The 22,875-nt window shown below is 41.2% G+C and overlaps 1 protein-coding gene across 5 annotated transcripts in view; it reads left to right on the forward strand.

Moving 5' to 3' along the window:
- Positions 1 to 22,875, forward strand: part of shank3a (SH3 and multiple ankyrin repeat domains 3a) — a 244,008-nt gene that overhangs the window by 172,415 nt on the left and 48,718 nt on the right. The gene's annotated exons all lie outside the window — the stretch shown is intronic.

Here is a 22,875-nt window from a genome sequence, read left to right on the forward strand (position 1 = left end):
TACAAATGAAAGTCATTTTGTTGAGTTAAGGGGATGAAAAAGGAAAAGGCAGATGCTATTAACTCACCGCTCAAATGAGAGCGGTTGCTTTTTCTACCAGGCTGAATTTAGAGGCTACAAAAGTGTCCGGCTCATGTCCAGTGTTTCACTCACTAGGAAAACGCTGTTAAAATGAATAAATGATTTAGAAATTTATACAGTTTACACTCAAACTGTCATGTATTTAATAGAAGTACTTTGTAGTTCTACAATTACTGACTGTAGTTCATCTGTTTCTTTACATACCTTTATAGCCTGCTTTCACCCTGTTCTTCCAGGGTCATGACCACTACAGAGCAGGTATTATTTAGGTGGTGGATCATTCTCAGCACTGCAGTGACACTGACATGGTGGTGGTGTGTTAGTGTGTGTTGTGCTGGTATGAGTGGATCAGACACAGCAGCGCTGCTGGAGTTTTTGAACACCTCATTGTCACTGCTGGACTGAGAATAGTCCACCAATCAAAAATATCCAGCCAACAGCGCCCCGTGGGCAGCGTCCTGTGACCACTGATGAACGTGTTGAAGATGAGCAACTCAAACAGCAGCAATAGATGAGTGATCGTCTCTGACTTTACATCTACAGGGTGGACCAACTAGGTAGGAGTGTCTAATAGAGTGGACAGTGAGTGGACACGGTATTTAAAAAAACTCCAGCAGCGCTGCTGTGTCTGATCCACTCATACCAGCACAACACACACTAACACATCACCACCATGTCAGTGTCACTGCAGTGCTGAGAATGATCCACCACCTAAATAATACCTGCTCTGTGGTGGTCCTGTGGGGGTCCTGACCATTGAAGAACAGGTTGAAAGGGGGCTAAATAAGCATGTAGAGAAACAGATGGAATACAGTTAGTAATTGTAGAACTACAAAGTGCTTTTTTATGGTAAGTGGTGCTGATACAAAAAGACAGTGAGTGTAGAAACAAGGAGGTGGTTTGATTGTCCTTTGATGTTGTTGTTATATGGAGTTTTATTGTAAAATTAAATACGATTAAATGAGATGAATAAATTTTAACTCAGATGTTTGAGCCAGACTTTGAGATTTAGCTGGAAATGCCAGGTATACCTAGAGGTGTGATGGTTAACACGCCTGTAATCATTGTCCTTCATCAGCTCTGGCATCACACAGCGAGCTGCCCTCTTCCCCACCAGTGTGTTAATGAACCAACACAGCCAGACACACACACACACACACACACACACTCTCTTTATTTTTCTGTTCCTCTAGCACTTGTGCTCTCTCGATATCCCCAGTGTTAACATCTCACTCAAGCTTATCTCTCAGCCCATCTTTATTCAGCGTGCTTTAACTACCCATCCAACCCGAGCGAGCAGTTCCCCACTGGAGCCGGAGATGTTTTTGTTTTACTGCTTTTCCGCGTTGTTGGACTGTATAAAGAAGGTGCAGCGCCGGTTTTTGTGCTGATCCCAGCAGGACGTGCATCCTGTGTGTGTGTGTGTGGCCATATGGAGACACGGGAGAAGGTGTGAGTTTAATTGTAACATTAGGATTAGTGAGGAATGAAACTCTTATTACATTATACAGTGTAATTAACCAGGGGTGCATAATGATTAAAGACTAATTGGAATGGGGTTGATGGTAGAAAAAATGATCAAATTAAAAACCTGATCAGTGACTGAGTCTTTCTTTAAAGTGATTTACCTGCATTTTATTTTATAGCTAAGGTCCTACCTAATTAACGGGCGTAAAAATCGTGCCACTTCATGTTTACTGGTTAAATAGCACTGTGAGGGGTCCTAGCAATCCTACGGCAATTCAGTTAGTGATCTTTTTTGCATTTTTTCCTTAATTTAATTTTCCTCCCAATCTAGTCATATCCAATTACCCGATTGCATTACGCTTTCGATCTCCACCCTGGTCGAGGAGAGCCGTGACTATCACACGCCCCCTCCGACATGTGTGCAGTACCGACTTCATCTTTTCACCCGCACGAGGCGAGTTTATATGCGGATCAGCTTTGTGTACGGAGAGCTACACCCAGATCAATGCATTATTTTTTTGTCTCTGTGCAGCACCATTAATAAGCCAACAGAGGTCATAATTTCCGAGGAATAGTCGTTGTTCCTTGTAGGTACCCAGCCTGCCGGATCAAGTTTGAGATGTTAGCTCTGGTGCTACCGTGTGTTTTTACTGCTGTGCCACCTGAGCGCCGCTTTTAATTCATTTCTGAAGCCCTGGCTCATAGTTGTTATTCCAATTCCTCCCAAAGGTGTTTAGTAGAGTTGAGTTGAGGTTGGTACCACTGATGTCAGTAACGCGTTACTTAGTAACGCGATACTCTAATCTGACCACATTTTTCAGTAACAAGTAATCTAACGCGTTACTATTTCCAATCCAGTAATCAGATTAAAGTTACTTATCCAAGTTACTGTGCGTTACTATTTTTGCGTCTCGGAGAGTGACGTCTGGCCTATGCGACAATTAAGTCACGAGCTGCGTCCGGAATCTCATACGTACTACTGTACGTACTAGATTGGAGGGAGTATGCACTACTCGGCTGGTAAAGAAGTACATACTTTCAGTACAGAAGTGTGCAGTATGCAAACAACACCGCCACGTGGGGACGTGATGACGTAATATCACCATAGTTACAGACTCATTACAAACCCCACTCGCCAAAATTTTTGATATTTTTGTTATTTATTTGTCTCTAAAAATTTTATTTTATTTATCTTACTTACACTTGTGAACAGAGGACTTAGTTTTCCGTGTCTTTCTTTTTTCTTATTCCGCTTCAATCGCCTACGCAGCTCCAGTTGCATTACGGCAGCTGCTGAATGTAATTAATAAAGTAACTTGTAATCTAACTTAGTTACTTTTAAAATCAAGTAATCAATAAAGTAACTAAGTTACTTTTTAAAGGTAACTATGCCATCACTGGTTGGTACAACGCTGGGGAAATGCATCGGAAGGTGACGATGTAGAAAAGTGATGTCATTTGTTTTTAAAATTCTTAATAAATAGAGTTTAATAATCAAAATAGTGCAGAAACTTTTTGAAGAACCCTCATACTACCCTAAAGCCCTACCTGGCCAGATATGTCCAAATTGGGATACATTTACATTTTCTGCATTTAGCAGACGCTTGTATCCAAAGCAATTGAGGGTTATGGGCCTTGCTCAAGGGCCCAACAGTGGCAACCTGGCAGTGGTGGGGTTTGAACCAACGACCGTCCGCCTACTTGTCCAGTTCCTTAACCGCTTGGCTACAACTGCCCTTGACAATGGGAGGGGAATGGAACAAATGTGAACGAAAAGTTAATTAAAAGAAGAAGAAGGAAAATGAATGACTTTCGGATGTTGCTTCACCCCTGATTTACTGAAGACAGGAGAAGTGAGTTAGAACATATTGAGTAACCACCACATTGAGCTGATGGAACCTCCATTTCTCTGCAGACGTCCGTTGCTGTGCTGTGCGTCCTGCAGCAATGCTAATTCAGAAAGCTTCAGAAGATGGATGTGCGCTAGATGCGCTCAGGATAGCGAGCACGCGGCCTAATGAGCAAAAGCACTGCCTGTTCTTAAGTGCTGTCCCATCAGAATGCACGCCAAGGTGGTGAGAGAGCTGAGCCCTGTACCTCACCGTGGGCTGGAATTCATCTTCAAACAGAGAATGAGAGTGCAGTTTTACATACGGAATGTGAGAGCACTCGCCGTGCTTTCTCCTATTCCCTGTTTAAGACATTCCTTATGTCACCGTCTGCCGAATGCTGACAAATCCGGCTTTTTGATTTGCAGCCAGTGAGCCTATTAGTTCTGTCTTCCATTCTCTCTCTCTCTCTCTCTCTCTCTCTCTCTCTCTCTCTCTCTCTCTCTCTCTCTCTCTCTCTCTCTCTCTCTCTGTGAAAGCAGGTTTGGCATCTCAATTGCGTTGAAGTAAATCACACCCACATTACAGGTTGTTCAGTAAATACAGACTCAAAGTCTCAGGATGTTGTCCCTAATTATTATCATTTCTTAATTACTGAGGTCCACCGATAGCACTCGCTCACGCTCTCTCATGCCTTCTCACGCTCTCTCACGCTCTCGTGCTTTCTCTTCACCCTGTAATTCATACCAGTACTTTTTATCGTACTGTATTGATTTATAAGGTAGTAAATACTGTAACTGCTCAGAATCACTGTAGTCAGTTTAGCCTGCACTTAGTAAAAGCTCGGTTTAAAGAAATACTGCAGCGTTTTCATTTAATCTCTGTGCGGCTGCAGTATGTGAGCAATTACAACAGACAGACGTCTAATGCACGTCATCGTACTAAGAACAGAATAGAGAAATAACAGACGAGCTGAAATTCAGCTTAGAATAAAATTCCAAGTTGAAGTTAATTTAGCTGATGGCTGAAAGAAAACGACTTTTTACTGGATGACGTTTTTCGTTGTGGATGTTACGGGATCCACTTCACGTTGTTTTTGTGTAACAGCAGCATTCAAATGCATAGCACCAGTCTATCACAGGGCAAACACACATTTACACATACCTTGGGGAACTTTGGTAGCTCCCGCAGGAAACACATGCAGACACGTGGAGAACATGCAAACCCAGGACCTTCTTACTGTGAGGCAACAGTGCTACCCACAGAGCCACCGTGCCACCCATGTTTTTTTCACCAAGATTTGTAGCAGGAATAGTAATAGTAGTGTAGTAATAGTAGTACAAATAGTAGTAGTAATAGTGGTAATAGTAGTTATAGTAATTGTAGTAATAGAAATAGTAGTAGTAATAGTAGTAGAAATAATAGTAGTAATAGAAATAGTAGTAGAAATAGTATTAATAGTAGTAATAGTAGTAGAAATAGAAATAGTTGTAGTAATAGTAGTAGAAATAGTAGTAATAGTAGTAGTAATAGAAATAGTAGTAGTAATAGAAGTAGTAGTAATAGTAGAAATAGTAGTAGTTATAGTAGAAATAGTAATAATAGTAGTAGTAATAGAAATAGTAGTAGTAGTAGTAGTAATAGAAATAGTAGTAGTAGTAGTAATAGTGGAAATAGTGGTAGTAATAGTAGTAGTAATAGTAGTAGAAATAGTAGTAATAGAAATAGTAGTAGTAATAGTAGAAATAGTAGTAGTAATAGTAGTAGTAGTAATAGAAATAGTACTAATAGTAGTAGTAGTAGTAGTGATAGTAGTAATAGTAGAAGTAATAGAAATAGTAGTAGTAATAGTAGTAGAAATAGTAGTAGTAATAGTAGTAGCAGTAATAGTAGTAGTAATAGTAGTAGAAATAGTAGTAGTAGTAGAAATAGTAGTAGTAGTAATAGAAATAATAGTAATAGTAGTAGTAATATACCCACCTCAACTGCAATCAGGGATCCCCCAGCAGCTGAAGACAAACTGACCACACTAAACTGGGAGAAAATTCATAAATAAAATAGGAGTAATTTGTAAAATAATTGAAGTTTAATCTGATAAATAAAATCTTTGTAAGGAATCACAAACACACTCACACACACACACACACACCGATACTTACACATTCCTTCAGCTGGACTTGGTATCATTTATCACTCTAAATAATGCTGATCTCATTCTGTACATTAGCTGTGAGCTAATCGATAGGCGCTACAGAGCTGGTCAGCACGGGCTACAGCACAAAAAGAGGAAATAGGTGTAACATTGGATATCAAGTCTCATCAGTACATGATCTATATGAAATCACAACTCAACCAGTCACTGATCATACAGATCCCGTGTGTGTGTGTGTGTGTGTGTGTGTGTGTGTGTGTGTGATCAGTATTCAGGAGATCAAGGAACTAAAGCTGCGGAGGGAGAGTTGAGCACCAAGCGAGGCGCTGGAGTATGAACTATAAAACATCCTAGCCGGGCTATTTCGGGATACACTCCTAGGGATAAGTGTGTGTGTGTGTGTGTGAGAGAGAGAGAGAGAGAGAGAGAGTACAGACACACATGACATTGTTGAATCCGTGTAATTTGGAAGCAGGACAGTGACTTGCAAAAGTATTTGCCCCCCCTTTTTATGTACATAAATGATTAAAGCTTCTATTTTACGTCAGTATTCAGTCCCTCTTGCCCATGCTGCTCAACACCTAAACAATAAAGACTGTCCACTCACTGTCCACTCTGTTAGACACTCCTACCTAGTCGGTCCACCTTGTAGATGTAAAGTCAGAGACGATCGCTCATCTATTGCTGCTGTTTGAGTCGCTCATCTTCTAGACCTTCATCAGTGGTCACAGGACGCTGCTCACGGGGCGCTGTTGGCTGGATATTTTTGGTTGGTGGACCAATCTCAGTCCAGCGGGGACAGTGAGGTGTTTAAAAACTCATACCAGCACAACACACACTAACACACCACCACCGTGTCAGTGTCACTGCAGTGCTGAGAATGATCCACCACCTAAATAATACCTGCCCTGTAGTGGCCTGTAGTGGTCCTGACCATTAAAGAATAGCGTGAAAGGGGGCTAAAAAAGCATGCAGAGAAACAGATGGACTACAGTCAGTAATTGTAGAACTACAAAGTGCTTCTATATGGTAAGTGGAGCTGATAAAATGGACAGTGAGTGTAGAAACAAGGACGGGGTTTTAATGTTATGGCTGATTGGTGTATATATTTTGTGCTTATTTTACACTGTTATATGGATCAGAATATTAATATTAAAGTACAGGTTAGAAATACAGAGGGATCAGAGGGAGCTAAACATTTTGAAGTCGCCGTATCTCCACCCTTGCGCTGCACATTAATTCCGCTATCATTCACAGATCCATCCGCAGCCCGTCCTGTCCTCTCACGCGTCCGTCTCTTTCTCTCCATTCCGTTCTCCTTCCCCTCTTTTAGGGCTCAGCATACCAATGAGCTGGGGACTGCACCACTCCACGCCTCCTGCAATCCTCCTCCCCAGGAGTCGTGACTTCCCTCTCATCCACGCTCTTGTACGCTCTCTCGCCCTGGGCTGCACCCTCAAGCCTCTTTTCATCCCGTCTTCTTCTGTTACACCTTCATTATCATCCATCTCAACTCCAACCATTTATCTACGACCCATGATGGATGCTGGTTTAAGTTTCATTCATCGTTATGAGTTACTCTCAGTCCTGCTAACTGACCTAACTAACCTAACTAGGTCTTTACAAGAATCAATTTCATGTCATTTTCATTAACAGCTTTGTCCTGGTCAGTGTTCCAGCAGGAATCATTGAGTGCAGGGAAGGAATCCTCTAAAAAGGGGGTCAATCAAAATGATTCGGCCCTCAGACATAGCCAATGATGTCTGTGTAGCTGCCCAGCCAACCGATAGCACCGCTGAGACTCAAACCCGGATCTCAGCGGTCGCTGACTGGCGTAATAAGCCGCTGCGCCACCTGAGCGCTTCTCAAGGATCCAACTCAGTTAAAGAGATGATCCAGCATGTTCTACCTGATCTCTACTCATCACATCTGTAGTATGGTACTTAGATCTATCTATCAATCTGTCTGTCTTTCTGTCTGTCTGTCCGTCTATCTATCTGTCTGCCTGTCTGTATGTCTATATATCTGTCTATCTGTTTGTCTGTCTGTCTATCTGCCTGTCTGTCTGTCTACTTGTCTATCTATCTTTGTCTGTCTATCTGTCTGTTTGTCTATCTGTCTGTCTGTCTATCCATTCGTCTGTCTATCTGTCTGTCTATCTAAATAAAGAAAATGTAAAGCTGTCTATCTATTTGTCTATTTATCTGTCTGTCTGTCTATCTATTTAACTGTCTATCTGTCTGCCTTTCTATATGTCTGTCTGCCTATCTATCTTTCTGCCTGTCTGTCTGCAAAATCAGCATTTAAGTTATTGACTTATATTAAAAACAGGTCAGTTGTAGCCTAGCGGTTAAGGTACTGGACTAGTAATCAAAAGGTCAGTGGTTTCACTTCCAGGTTGTCACTGTTGGGCCCTTGAGCAAGGCCCTTAAACCTCAATTGCTCAGGTTGCTTTGGATAAAATGCGTCTGCTAAATGCTAAAATGTTAATAATAATATTTCTTATATGTATTATAACTGCATTAAGAATCTGTATAATAACAGCACAGGATTCTCATTCCGACTCTGTTAAAACGAGCTTCTGTTTTTCAGTCCGTACAGAACAATACGTGCTGATTTATATTCATGTTAACCTCTCGTCAGCGGACCGAGCTCAGGTATAACCAGCAGGGCTGTTTTTTCTTAATGAAGCTCCTCGGAGAGCAGAAAGTATTTAAGAGAGAATGAAAGAGTGGATTCATTTTAATAAAGCACAAACGGATCGTGCTGGTAAAAGGAAGCAATCGCTCCGCTTTAATTCAATTAAGTGCTCAGGTTATTGAAATGCACGGCACACTTAGTGCTACAGTCAGCAGTGAGTGCCACCCACCAGGTCCAGTCCTGCATGATATGGTCAAAAGTATGTGGACACCTGATCATACGCTTGTTGAACAGTCCTTATTGACTTTAAGATTATTTATTTATTAGGATTTTAACGTCATGTTTTACACACTTTGGTTACATTCATGACAGGACACATAGTTACTAGTTACACAAGATATCTTTTAATATCAAACACAGTCATGAACAATGTAGTGTCTCCATTTCTTCACTTGCACATCTTTGGACTGTGGGAGGAAACCGGAGCTCCTGGAGGAAACCCACGCATACACAGTGCCACCCCATTAAGATGGATTAAGATTCTTTTATGCCAGCTATAACAGCTTCCACTCTTCTGGGAAGGTTTGCTTTTAGATGTGTAACTGTGTCTGTGGGAAAGTCAGGCACTAAATGTTGGATTAGAAGGCAGATTCTACAAATCTACAAATCAGAAAAAGTTGGGACAATATGGAAAATGCAAAAAATAAAAAACACAGTTTCTTACATTTACTTTGACTTTTATTTGATGTCAGGATGAACCAGAGATATTTCACGTTATATCTGCTCAACTTCATTTCATTTATTAATAAACATCCATTCCTGCATTTCAGGCCTGCAACACATTCCAAAACGTTTTGGCACCGAGGAGACCAAGTGATTTAGTGTTTCAGCTTTTTTTTTTTTTTTCCAAAATTCTCCACAAATTCTCTATTGGGGACCGGTCAGGACTGCAGGCAGGCCAGTCCAGTACCCATACCCTCTTCTTCCGCAGCTATGCCACCTGTGGAATCACATCTAAATTGCCCCCATCCCAACTTTTTTTAGAATGTGTTGCAGGCCTGAAATACAGGAATGGATGTTTATTAATAAATGAAATGAAGTTGAGCAGATAAAACATGAAATATCTCAGGTTCATCCTGTCTGACATCAAATAAAAGTCAAAATAAATGTAAGGAACACTGCATTTTTATTTTATTTGCATTTTCCATACCGTCCCAACTTTTTCTGATGTGGGGCTGTATATTTAAGGCCCTACCTATTTCACGACTGTGAATCGTTTCCCGTGTAATATGCAATTTGCTGTGAAATTCTAAATTTAAAGTTTGTGTTTAGTGATTTACCACCTTTCCTTCGTGTAGCGTTCAAGCACCCTCACGATTACTGGTTGATCTGCACTATGAGGCGTCCTAGCAATCCTACGGCAATTCAGTTAGCAGTCGCTTAGTCAAAATGTCCAAGATGTTGAGTGTAAAGCAGCTACAAACACAATTTGGGTAACTGAGTTTGGAAAAATAACAACCAATCAAAACATGGATGAGAATTTTCATATTTGAGACCGTCGCTGGATGTTCTAGGTTTACATTCAACCATTAAGGTCGCTGTGCTGTGTATTGTAGCTTATATTTTGTCTGTCATTTAATTTATGAGTGTAATTTAATGACTGCTGTGGAATCTGTGATTTTTGAGCACATTTTCCTGTGAATTTAGTTGGACCCTGCATATATATATTTATACTATATATATATATATATACATATGTGTGTGTGTTTAAAGCCTTTTAGATCAGAGCTCCGTCCTGGATTTCACTGGATCATGTATTAAAGAACCTTGCTTGTAAGAGTCTGTGCACCAGACTGTCTCTTCTTTATGTCTTTTTCCATCTTTCTGGTGTAAGTCATTTCTTGTGAGGTTAAGGTTAATAATTCTGATGCTATTTGTGTAAATGAAGGTTTATTACACACATCGGTGCACTCGGGACCAGGTACACTGCACACAGCTACACCAGAGCTGCAGAAATGAGCTTAGTGTAATCCTTCCTGTTAAATACAACACGTCTGATTAATGTAAGTCACAAATTCCTCTTTAACATCATCACAGGTTAAAGATGTGATTAAGTAGTTGTTAACTGAACGCTCATACCAGCATTTCCTTTTGTCTGGGGTGTTTTGCTATATTGGAACATCTCTCTCTCTCTTTCTGTGTGTGTGAGAGAGAGAGTGAGAGTGTGTGTTGTACCACAACCAAGATCATTTCACTCAAGGCACTTTTCCCTTCATTAACCTGGTTGACCATCAGCCTTGTGTCTCCCATCGAATGTCAAGCAACTGTGTGTGTGTGTGTGTGTGTGCATGCAAGACCAAGACCCATGTATGTAATAAGGCGTCTGTGCCCAACCATTAACCATAGGTTTGGCAACGTTAAACACCACTGGCACCAGTCATACCAGTTTAGCACCTGTTATCAGGGATTGAACATGTTAAACGGTTTAAAACTGATCACTGGTCAGCTGTTCTGTTTACTGAAGGAGAAAAACCAAACAAAAATGACCATGTTCCATTATTTACTGGTTTATCTTGGGAGGCAACTGGAGCTACTCAAATAAATCCACACTGACACAACCTACTAACAGGCAACAATAATAATGCTGAAACATGTATTATATGGCTTAAGGCGCATTCACATGAGAAGCGTTTGGCTTGAGCGGTGCAGTAAAACACCATCAAAGTGTGGATATGAGACTGTGTCAGATCCAGTCTGAAAGCTCCACGTGTATCTGTGTTTATCTGGATTTTCCTCCCTGTTTCACTTTTAAACTTGTGTTACAGCTCGAGCTTCTGAGAAATGGTGAGAATCAGAAACAGCTTCACCCAGAGTCTAAAACGCTTCTGGTTCAAAATAAAGCTTAATGTGGTTTAATGCATTGAAAGAATGACACAGGAGCACTAAACTTCTCTTCATTATTACTGCTCATAAGTTCCTCCACTAATGAAATTCCTGACTTGTTGTTTTGGTACAATAAGTCACGTTAAACTTTGTTTGTACAGCCTGAGTCGCTTTTACCACATCATATCAAACAGTTCGTCTCATTGGAGGAGCTTTGAAAAGGTCAACAGCAAACTGGGTCAAAGTTTAATCAGGTGAACTTTGCAAAAATCTTGAGCCCACCGGCACACTCCATAGGAAACAACGGCACAGACGCTTCTCATGTGAATGTGCCCTAAAAGTATGTGCACCCCGCCCCCGCCCCCGCCCCCCCCCCCCCCCATCCCCATCAGCTTTTTTTTATGTTAAAGTAGAAGTGGAAACGACGTAGGTGGGGGTTTTACTGTATTTGTGTAAGAGCTGCTGAAAGGTCACTTGGGGTCTAAATTATCCCTCACAATAGTTTTTAAAATAAAGTATTTAAGAGAAACATGTATTAGAATAAAGGAAGAATTGTAGAATAACCTGATAAATGTATTTAGTTTGTGATTTTGGATGAAATAAATGTATTTCCTGGAAACCTAAATGCAGGTAGAACAGTTTGTCCACACCACAAGCTTTATTCCAGCAATGATAGATGATCCTAATGTACTCAACAGCAAACCCACTTCCTCCAGACCCGTTTCACCATAGCAACCGCTTCAGTGATAGACACTAGACGCTATCAGCCCTGATCCCGGAGCTGCTCGGCCCATTTTTGCTTTTAGTGGGGTTCAGATCCGCACTTCATCCTGCCTCCAACAACCTGCCACCCGCTGACACACCGCGCCGCCCGCGGAGCGTAACGAACGAGAGCTAAGGGGGTACGAGAGAACCTGCTTCCATTAAAACCTGGTACTCATCATTCTACTGATTTCAATTAGAATCGAACCCCAGTCAAAAAAATCAGTCTGTCTGATCTATTCATTTTAATTTGGATTGTTTAAAGCTGCAGAACTGAACAAACTTCAGACGTGGGTCTACAAAAGCGGCTTCTTAATAACAGTAGATAAATGTTACATAGCCATAGCACACTAAATAGTAAAACTGTGTGAACACCTTAACATTACATGGAAAACCATTTTAGATTAATCACCACCTTTGTTATTTGTAATATTGAAACATGATTGAAGGAATTTGCTTCCATTCCTTAAAACCATTAGTGCTGTTGGACACTGATATTGTGCAGCAATAGTCCACCTTCAACAAATGGACCAGTTGTCGCATATTTCTGGCATATACCAAATGCCAAGATGATTAAGCAAGCTAGAACAATACTGTGGCTGAAAGGGCACTGACAACAAGGGGAACAATAGCAAATAAATAAGGTGGCCAGAATACCAGAAACAAAGTGCACAGCCCACAACAGAGAAAGTAGGTATAACAGGGATAGTGCAGAACCGAGAACTGGCTGCCACAATATGACAAGCTGCTCTGGCAACCCAGTTTTCAGAAAAAGAAAAGATATGGAACCAGCAATCCTCCGGGCACCCTGATTCCACTAATACCCCTTTTCCACCAACGCGGAACCGGCGTGTCACAGTGTAGAGGTTTGAGAAGCTGCTAAACCGTGTTTGCGCTGCACTTGCATTTTTTTAAGTTCTCCTGATTACATTTTGATCCAGTTTGCCGCTGATATTCGCTGATATTTTCAAAGAGATGAACTGTGTGATATGACGTGGTAAAAGTGACCCGGACAGTACGAACACCGCTTAACGTGAAAAATGAAGCGTACCGTGGCTTGTTGTACTAGAACAATGAGTGATGAATTTGGGCAATAGAGAGCGCTTATAATCAGTACAGAGCACTAATAACCACTACAGAGCACTTATAACCAGTACAGAGCACTAATAACCAATACAGAGCACTTATAACCAGTACAGAGCACTTATAACCAGTACAGAGCGCTTATAACCAGTACAGAGCACTTATAACCAGTACAGAGCACTAATAACCACTGCAGAGCACTTATAACCAGTACAGAGCACTAATAACCAATACAGAGACACTTATAACCAGTACAGAGCACTAATAACCATTACAGAGACACTTATAACCAGTACAGAGCACTTATAACCAGTACAGAGCGCTTATAACCAGTACAGAGCGCTTATAACCAGTACAGAGCACTTATAACCAGTAATAAGCGAGAGACGTTTAGTGTTTCTGTGTGGTACTTTTAGTACATTCAGCCACGTTACGCTTTATTTAGGTAAAGTTTTTTCGACTCTCCCCAGAAGCTAATTCAGAACCTCGAGCTGCAGAACCATCACACATGATGTAAATCCAGTTAAACACAGATACATGTATTGTATTTTAGACTGGATTTGATGGTTATTTCACACAGATGTTGGTTTGTGTTGTGGAACTTTAATGATGTTTTACCTCTCAAGCCGAGCGGCGAGCAAATCGGCTATTTGCGCCGAGGGTCGCGGTGAGAGCGAAGTGCAAAACGCTTCTCACGTCAATGAACTAAAGAAAACAACAACTGTGACAAACACGTCTACGTCCTCTCATCACCGACAGCTGATCGATGCTTTTTACATAAAAATGAACAGCTGTAACAACAGCACAAATCCCCACAGATAATCTACACACTCCACCATTATGTTACTCTTTACTTTCGTTGTGTAACGCCCACCGTTGATGGTTCTTAAAAACTGGTGGAAACGCGGGTCGGTTCTCTACAAAACACCAAGGTTTGAAGAAACCTGAACAGAACCGGTTCAAGAACCAGGGTTCTTTTGGTGGAAAAGCGCTATTACTGACACAGTCTGTAAAATATGGATTTAAGTTTGCTCTATAAACGGGATGTCACGCCGCCTCTGGGCTAATTCCCTCCCCCAGGGCGGTTCCATCGTGAGGCTCAAACACGTTTCAACACCGGATGAGAGAAGTATCCAACCAGACCGAGCAGCCCGACATGTTAGGGACACGACTCTTAACATGACCTAAAAGTGACTCAGGAGCTGCCACAACTTTCTGTTGCACTTGTTGATCTTCAGTTTGTGTGTAGATGTTCAGCCAGGAAAACTCACGAAGCTTCTTGTGCTAATGTTGCTTCTGAAAAAGACTTGGAACATCTGACTGACTCAGTAGAAAAGAGGCAGCTTATGAAAGCGGCAGGTTAGAAGTCACTGAGTTGTTGCGTACCACCCATCTTAATTGTTTGGTTTAAGAGCTTTCATGTCAGCATGCAGATTTCTTTACTACTAAAAATGCCTCTACGTGTATTTAATTACTGCTACCCAGATTTAAATGAGATGTTTGCATGTTCTTCCCGTGTCTGTGTAGGTTTTCTCTGGGTGCTCCGGTTTCCTTCCAAAGTCCAAAGCAAGTGAGGTGAACTGAAGATACAAAATTGTCCATGACTGTGTTCGATATTAAAAAAGAGTAAAACATGACGTAAAAACCTAATAAAATAAATAAATGAGATATTACTCAGTCATGAAATGCTACTCACATCAATGCTTTGGATTCGTGTAGAAATAAATGAGGTTTATTGATTTGTTTATTCATTAATCTTATTCAGAGCGTCTTTATTTTTTATCAGGGTCACAGTCACAGGTCATGAGGTACTCGGAGCTGTGTGGCACCAACACTAATGTGCTCCTTCTCCTCAAGTCATAGTTAATTAATAATGTAACAAGGTTTTCTTGCTCGGCTGTACTGCTGTATCTGTTATTCCATGAATTATCCTCCTGATTCAAGTCTGTGAGAGGTGTAGCATGTTCTCTTGGTGTCTGTGTGGGGTGATTTGTGGATATTTTGACTTACTTTCACTTGCAATTCAATTGCATGTCAGTTTGTAAATTGGTTATTATTAATTGCAAAAAGGAAATAAGTGCAACTGACTGCCGTCCTGTCTAGGGTATGTCGAGGACATGATTCAGATCACTTGAGTTCCTGACCAGGTTAAAGCAGGATGAAGATGGATGGATGGATGGATGGATGGATGGATAGACAGATAGATGGCTGGGTTGATAGATAGATGGATGGATGGATGGATGGGTTGATAGATAGATGGATGGATAAATGAATGGATGGATGGATGGATGGATGGGTTGATAGATAGATGGATGGATGGATGGGTTGATAGATAGATGGATGGATGGATGGATGGATGTATAGATGGATGGATGGATGGATGGATGTATAGATGAATGGATGGATTAATGGATGGATGGATGGATGGATGGATGAATGGACAGATTAATGGATGGATGGATGGATGGATGGATGGATGGATGTATAGATGGATGGATGGATGGATGGATGTATAGATGAATAGATGAATGGATGGATTAATGGATGGATGGATGGATGTATGGATGAATGGACAGATTAATGGATGGATGGATGGATGGATGGATGGATGGATGTATAGATGGATGGATGGATGGATGGATGTATAGATGAATGGATGGATTAATGGATGGATGGATGGATGGATGAATGGACAGATTAATGGATGGATGGATGGATGGATGGATGAATGTGCTTTGCTTGTTTGCTTTAGCTAAACAAATCAAAATAAAATAAAAAGCCTGAAGGTTAAAGTGCAAAACAGATGCAAATGAAACAGATGGAAGCCAGAAATGTGTTCACTGCGGCGTAGATAAATATTGAAGCGTCTCTGCTGCCTCTAACAGATGCTTCTTTAAAAAAATAAGTCGTGTGTTTTGCTTTCCCTCGCAGCGTTTTTCTTCTGATACACGGATGTGTTCGGAGGGAAGTTGTCATCAGATCTCGCAGCACGACGTGGTTGTGCTTTTATAGAATCGTGTTTTGGTGATTCTTTTCTCTTAGATTTCAGAAATGGCTTTGTGATGTGTTCGTGTGTTGCAAGCAAAACCAAACGCAAACACGTGCAGGTATTGGAGTGTGGAGAATTTATTGAAACCAGATCGTAGTAACAGGTTCACCTGCTTTAGAGACCAGCAGGGGTACATGGTTCCAAAATATACCTGTTTGTCCCGACAAACAGGGCATGAATGTCCAGATGACCAGTCACCTGCTCCAGGTGGAAGTGTTTCTACTTATCATGGCTTTTTCCTTACACAGTTGCCAGCTCCTCTGTTGGCAACCTGCTTTTTTGTAAAACTGTGATACCAGGCTTGATCCAGTCCGGTTTTCTGCCAGTACAGACGTCATTGTAAGGTATAATACCTGTGAGTATTATTTGGCTTTTCAGATGCCGTTTAGTCTTTATTGGATAATTTACTAATTCTTAGACTGATGAATAATGTGGCATTATTATGGGGTTATGAGACGTTCAAGTTCACGTCCTGAAGAATATAATGTACCTGCAGCAGTACCAATGTCCATTTGCTGTCCACTCTATTAGACACTCCTACCTAGTTGGTACACCTTATAGATGTAAAGTCAGAGACGATCACTCATCTATTGCTGCTGTTTGAGTCGGTCATCTTCTAGACCTTCATCAGTGGTCACAGGATGCTGCCCATGGGGCGCTGTTGGCTGGATGTTTTTGGTTGGTGGACTATTCTCAGTCCAGCAGTAACAGTGAGCTGTGTCTTATCCACTCATACCAGCACAACACACACTAACACACCAGCACCATGTCAGTGTCACTGCAGTGCTGAGAATGATCCACCACCTAAATAATACCTGCTCTGTGGTGGTCCTGTGGTGGTCCTGACCATTGAAGAACAGCATGAAAGGGGGTAACAAAGCATGCAGAGAAACAGATGGACTACAGTCAGTAATTGTAGAACTACAAAGTGCTTATAACATGGACAGTGAGTGTAGAAACAAGGAGGTGGTTTTAATGTTATGGCTGATCGGTGTACATTTACATCCTCTCCTTTGACCTGGGACCAGTTACAAGATCACCGAGCATCACTACAGTGTCTCTCTGCAAAGCTCGGCGCAAACCTGGAAACGCAGCCCAGAGTGTTTTAGGATGAAGCATGGAATCCATTTTCATGAATTCTCATGCAAATCCACCCCTGCGGCGAAGCATAGTCAGTGTAAGCGTGTGCAAATGACACGGAGAGGTGCTCAGACCCGCTCAGAATGCATTCGATTGGAGCGTGATTGATGCAAACTACCAGTCAGCCAGCTGTTCATTCACTTAGCTTTAAGTCTATTATACACACGCAGGTAACAAGAGGACTGACAGATCGGGGAACACATGGGCACACGCTTCATTAAAATGCTAAAACCAGCTTTTTTTTTCTACGTTTATATATTTTTCTTTGCTTTTTTTGTTCTGCTTTGTTTGTCTCTTATCACAAACACCTTCCTGTTTTTTTTTTTGTTCGCTCTGGGACTCTTGTCGCTCTGATTTTCACACCATCTTTCATCTTCTTGTCTAAATGCTTTTAGTGAATCATCACGTCTTCTGCTTCTGACGTGCCGTATAAATTGGCTTTTTAGTCGTAAGTTGACGACGCTGAGTTACGTTTAAAGTACCTATACAGTAACTTTAGTGTTAAAAGTATAAAAATATCTTACACTTACAAACAAAATGAACAATAATGTGGTTTTTTTTCATTATTGCTATCTAAAGCAACTTACAATCATGATTGAATACACTCACTTTCTTAACCGCTTATCCAATTAGTGTCGTGGGGGGGGGGGGGGGGGGGGTGCTGGAGCCTATCCCAGCTTTTCAATGGGCGCAAGGCACACAGTAACACCCTGGACGGGCGCCACTCCATCACAGGGCACACACGTACACATTCACCTATAGGCAATTCAGAGTCTCCAATTAACCTGACTGCATGTTTTTGGACTGTGGAAGGAAAACAGAGCTCCCAGTGGAAACCCACGCAGACATGGGGATCGAACCCAGGACCTTCTTGCTGTGAGGCGACAGTGCTACCCATCGAGCCACCGTGCCGCCCTGACTGAATACAATGCAAGCAATTATTGGTTAGGGGTCTAACCAGGGAACTTTGGACCAAGTGTCCCTTGCCTTAATCAACCTTATAGTCTTACTATATTTGTCTACGAGCCTCACAAAGCACAGCGGAGAGTAAAAAACAAGGTCCTGCATGACTATGTTCATTTTATTGTTCTTATTGTCTAAAAGATTAATTACAGTCAGTTACAGGGCAGTTGTAGCCTCATGGAAAGGTCGCTGGTTCAAACCCCACCACTGCCAGGTTGAAACTGTTGGGCCCTTAAGCAAGGCTTTTAACTCTCAGTTGCTTAGAAAATATACTGTCACAGTACTGTAAGTCGCTTTGGATAAAAACGTCTGCTAAATGCCGAAAATGTACATGTAATGTAGTAATTTTACAGACTCCAGGTCCAAAACCGCCTAATTACCAAGCCGAGGGCAACAGTGGCAAGAAAAAAAATCCTGTTCCTATAATTAAGAAGAAACCTCGAGAGAAACCAGACTCAGCTGGGACCTCAGACTCTGTCGTCCTCGTTTGGCCTGGAGGATACTTGAACTGATTAAAATCAGATTAAATAAACGGATACTAAAGAGATCCATTTTATTTTATTTTTATGTTTTACAACTGCTGTATTCTGGTCAGGTTCACAGTGGGTCTAGGATGTCAATACCTCTTGGGGCCTTGACCATTCTCCTCTCCAATCATGTGTGTATGTAGGTACCCAACCAGCCGATAGTATGACTGGGGAATTGAACCCTGTGTTAGCACCTACTGTAAAGACAAAAATTCAGTTCATTTTTTATTCACTTCAGTCTGATGGTGAGGTGGATTAGTTAAACGGATTAGTTACAATATGATACAGTGTATCACAAAAGTGAGTACACCCCTCACATTTCTGCAAATATTTCATTATATCTTTTCATGGGACAACACTATAGACATGAAACTTGGATATAACTTAGAGTAGTCCGTGTACAACTTGTATAGCAGTGTAGATTTACTGTCTTCTGAAAATAACTCAACACACAGCCATTAATGTCTAAATAGCTGGCAACATAAGTGAGTACACCCCACAGTGAACATGTCCAAATTGTGCCCAAAGTGTCAATATTTTGTGTGACCACCATTATTATCCAGCACTGCCTTAACCCTCCTGGGCATGGAATTCACCAGAGCTGCACAGGTTGCTACTGGAATCCTCTTCCACTCCTCCATGATGACATCACGGAGCTGGTGGATGTTAGACACCTTGAACTCCTCCACCTTCCACTTGAGGATGCGCCACAGGTGCTCAATTGGGTTTAGTACATCACTTTTACCTTCAGCAACCTCAGCAAGACAGTTGTCATCTTGGAGGTTGTGTTTGGGGTCGTTATCCTGTTGGAAAACTGCCATGAGGCCCAGTTTTCGAAGGGAGGGGATCATGCTCTGTTTCAGAATGTCACAGTACATGTTGGAATTCATGTTTCCCTCAATGAACTGCAGCTCCCCAGTGCCAGCAACACTCATGCAGCCCAAGACCATGATGCTACCACCACCATGCTTGACTGTAGGCAAGATACAGTTGTCTTGGTACTTCTCACCAGGGCGCCGCCACACATGCTGGACACCATCTGAGCCAAACAAGTTTATCTTGGTCTCGTCAGACCACAGGGCATTCCAGTAATCCATGTTCTTGGACTGCTTGTCTTCAGCAAACTGTTTGCGGGCTTTCTTGTGCGTCAGCTTCCTTCTGGGATGACGACCATGCAGACCGAGTTGATGCAGTGTGCGGCGTATGGTCTGAGCACTGACAGGCTGACCTCCCACGTCTTCAACCTCTGCAGCAATGCTGGCAGCACTCATGTGTCTATTTTTTAAAGCCAACCTCTGGATATGACGCCGAACACGTGGACTCAACTTCTTTGGTCGACCCTGGCGAAGCCTGTTCCGAGTGGAACCTGTCCTGGAAAACCGCTGTATGACCTTGGCCACCATGCTGTAGCTCAGTTTCAGGGTGTTAGCAATCTTCTTATAGCCCAGGCCATGTTTGTGGAGAGCAACAATTCTATTTCTCACATCCTCAGAGAGTTCTTTGCCATGAGGTGCCATGTTGAATATCCAGTGGCCAGTATGAGAGAATTGTACCCAAAACACCAAATTTAACAGCCCTGCTCCCCATTTACACCTGGGACCTTGACACATGACACCAGGGAGGGACAACGACACATTTGGGCACAATTTGGACATGTTCACTTTAGGGTGTACTCACTTATGTTGCCAGCTATTTAGACATTAATGGCTGTGTGTTGAGTTATTTTCAGAAGACAGTAAATCTACACTGCTAAACAAGCTGTACACTGACTACTCTAAGTTATATCCAAGTTTCATGTCTATAGTGTTGTCCCATGAAAAGATATAATGAAATATTTGCAGACATGTGAGGGGTGTACTCACTTTTGTGATACACTGTATAAACAAAATATTTAACAACAGAAATACAAGTAGGAAGAAGAGTGTAGCATGAGACTCTGGCATCTATAATTATTATAGCGTAATTAACAGCAGAACTAGAAGATAAATAGATGCTTTATGTGAGTGATCTGTTTCACTGCTGTTTATAAATTAGGATCAGCTTAAAAATAAAACAAAACGTCAGTCTTATTAAGACATTAGCAAACATTTTAGCATCAATATAACAAACGTATCGTTAACTGTGTAATCTGTTGTGAGTTTTTCTGAACGGTAAATTAATAATATTGAGGATAAAATAACTGATGTTTATTATTATTATTATCTTAATGGGTGTCTCAGTCCTTTTAAAACCATTATAACATTTTGGCTGATTATTTTTATACCAAAACATATTATTCATGTATTATTTAAACGTTAGATGTTTTTCCACTGACTTAGTGCCATTTTTGACAATATAAAATCAGCATATAAGCATAACAATAGTGTAGTTATTCAGAAACACCAACCTGTAGTCAGTATTATCTGACCAGATGCAGTTCAGTGTTTTCTTTTGTTCTAGATCATATAAGACTAACAGTGCTGCCGCTGTTCCCAGTTACTTATTTATGTGGCCTTATTATGGAATAATTAGCAGGTCAAGGAGTAGAAACAAGGAGGTGGTTTAATGTTATGGCTGATCAGTGTATATATATTTAATTAAACTTTTTTTTTAATAACTGAAAAAATACAAAACTTAGCAGTAGCTCAGTGGTTAAGGTACTGGACTGGCAGTCAGAAGGTTGCCGGTTCAAGCTCCAAAGTACCCACTGTTGGGCCCCTGAGCAAGGCCCTTAACCCTGTTGTAATATTAAAAAACAGAAGACTCTACATTAAATGTTTATGGTTAAATAAAAAGTGTGTGTGTGTTTGCCCAGGAAGGAAGGAAGGAAGGACAGTGAGGGAGGAAGAACAGTGAGGAAGGAAGGTAAAGAAGGAAGGTAAAGAAATAAGGATGGGAAAGGAGGAAGGAAGGAAGTAAAACGGTAAAGAAGGAAGGAAGAACAGTGAGGAAGGAAGGGTAAGATAAGATGGGAAAGGAAGCAAGGAAGGGAATGATAAGGTAAGGTAGGGTAAGGTAGGGTAAGATAAGATATAAGATGGGGAGGGAAGGAAGGAAGGAACACTGAGCAAACGTTGCAAGGTAAAATAATATATTGATACTATTTTTTATCAGTGTAATCCATCTGTAGCAGCGAATACATCGGTTCTCAGTGTGCTCAAACATGTTACTATTTGAGAAGATCTATTTATTTACCGACAATCAGAAGAGCCTAGCATGTAACAGGATTAACTTAGCATCCTTAGCAACACGCACACACAGACACACACACACTTAGATGTACCAGTGTTCCCTTAGTCACGAACTTGGCTCAGATTAGCGAGTGATGGCAGGGCGTTAACGCCAGGGTTCGGCCAGCATTGGCGAAGACAATCAGGCAGTGACCCGACCGCCTAATTATATAAACACACACGTATGAAAGAGCAGCAATAAGCAGCTGTTACTCAGCCGTAATTCCACATATTTACACGTACAGAACAGAATATCGTACATAGTTAAACACCTCCTTCTGTGTGCACGTCAGGCCAGAGTCACTGCAGCCGGAGTGGGATGGAGTGGGATAAATGACTCCTGCAGTGGATGTGCAGTGATTTTTGCTACTGTCAGTCACCGTGAGGAAGTGTTCCTGTAGCCACTCGCCCACACGGCCGTATTAAAGACTTTAAAAGGCGTGTCTCAGCAGCCGGAGCGTGTCGGAGCCGAGTCAGACCGATGAGTGTTAGTGTCGATGTGTTTCTGATCTCCAGGTGTAGTAGCGTGCAGCGTTTTCAGTTAGTCATTTGTGGTGTAGTAATGAGGAGACTGAGACGTGAACTTCCTGAAGGAAATACTTACTGATTGCAAGAAGGTGTTTAATACAGGGATAGACGAAACGTCTCAAAGCACACGCCCGAGCCTCGGCCAATTTTTTATCTAAATAAATGCTAAATAAATAGTGTCTGTCCTCATAGTCCAAGTTTCTGTACAAAATATTTATTAATAAATATGTATTATTCTTTTTGCTAGTTATAACTTTAAGTTTAAATTAATTTTGTGTTTATTTATTTTTATTCATTAATAGAAAAAATTAATATATTAATATTACATTAATATTAATATTATACAATATTATTATTATTATATTTATTTATTAATAAATATTTATTATTCTTTTTGCTAGTTATAACTTTAAGTTTAAATTAATTTTGTGTTTGTGTGATTTGTTTAAATCCTAGTCATTTAAATTATTCTCCAGGATGGGTCCCGGCTGAGTCTGGATCCTCTCAAGGTTTCTTCCTGTAAATTTAAATTTAAGTTTTTCTGTGACACTGTCGCCCTCGA

Source organism: Trichomycterus rosablanca, chromosome 11, assembly GCF_030014385.1.
Source record: "Trichomycterus rosablanca isolate fTriRos1 chromosome 11, fTriRos1.hap1, whole genome shotgun sequence".
Lineage (NCBI taxonomy): Eukaryota > Metazoa > Chordata > Actinopteri > Siluriformes > Trichomycteridae > Trichomycterus > Trichomycterus rosablanca.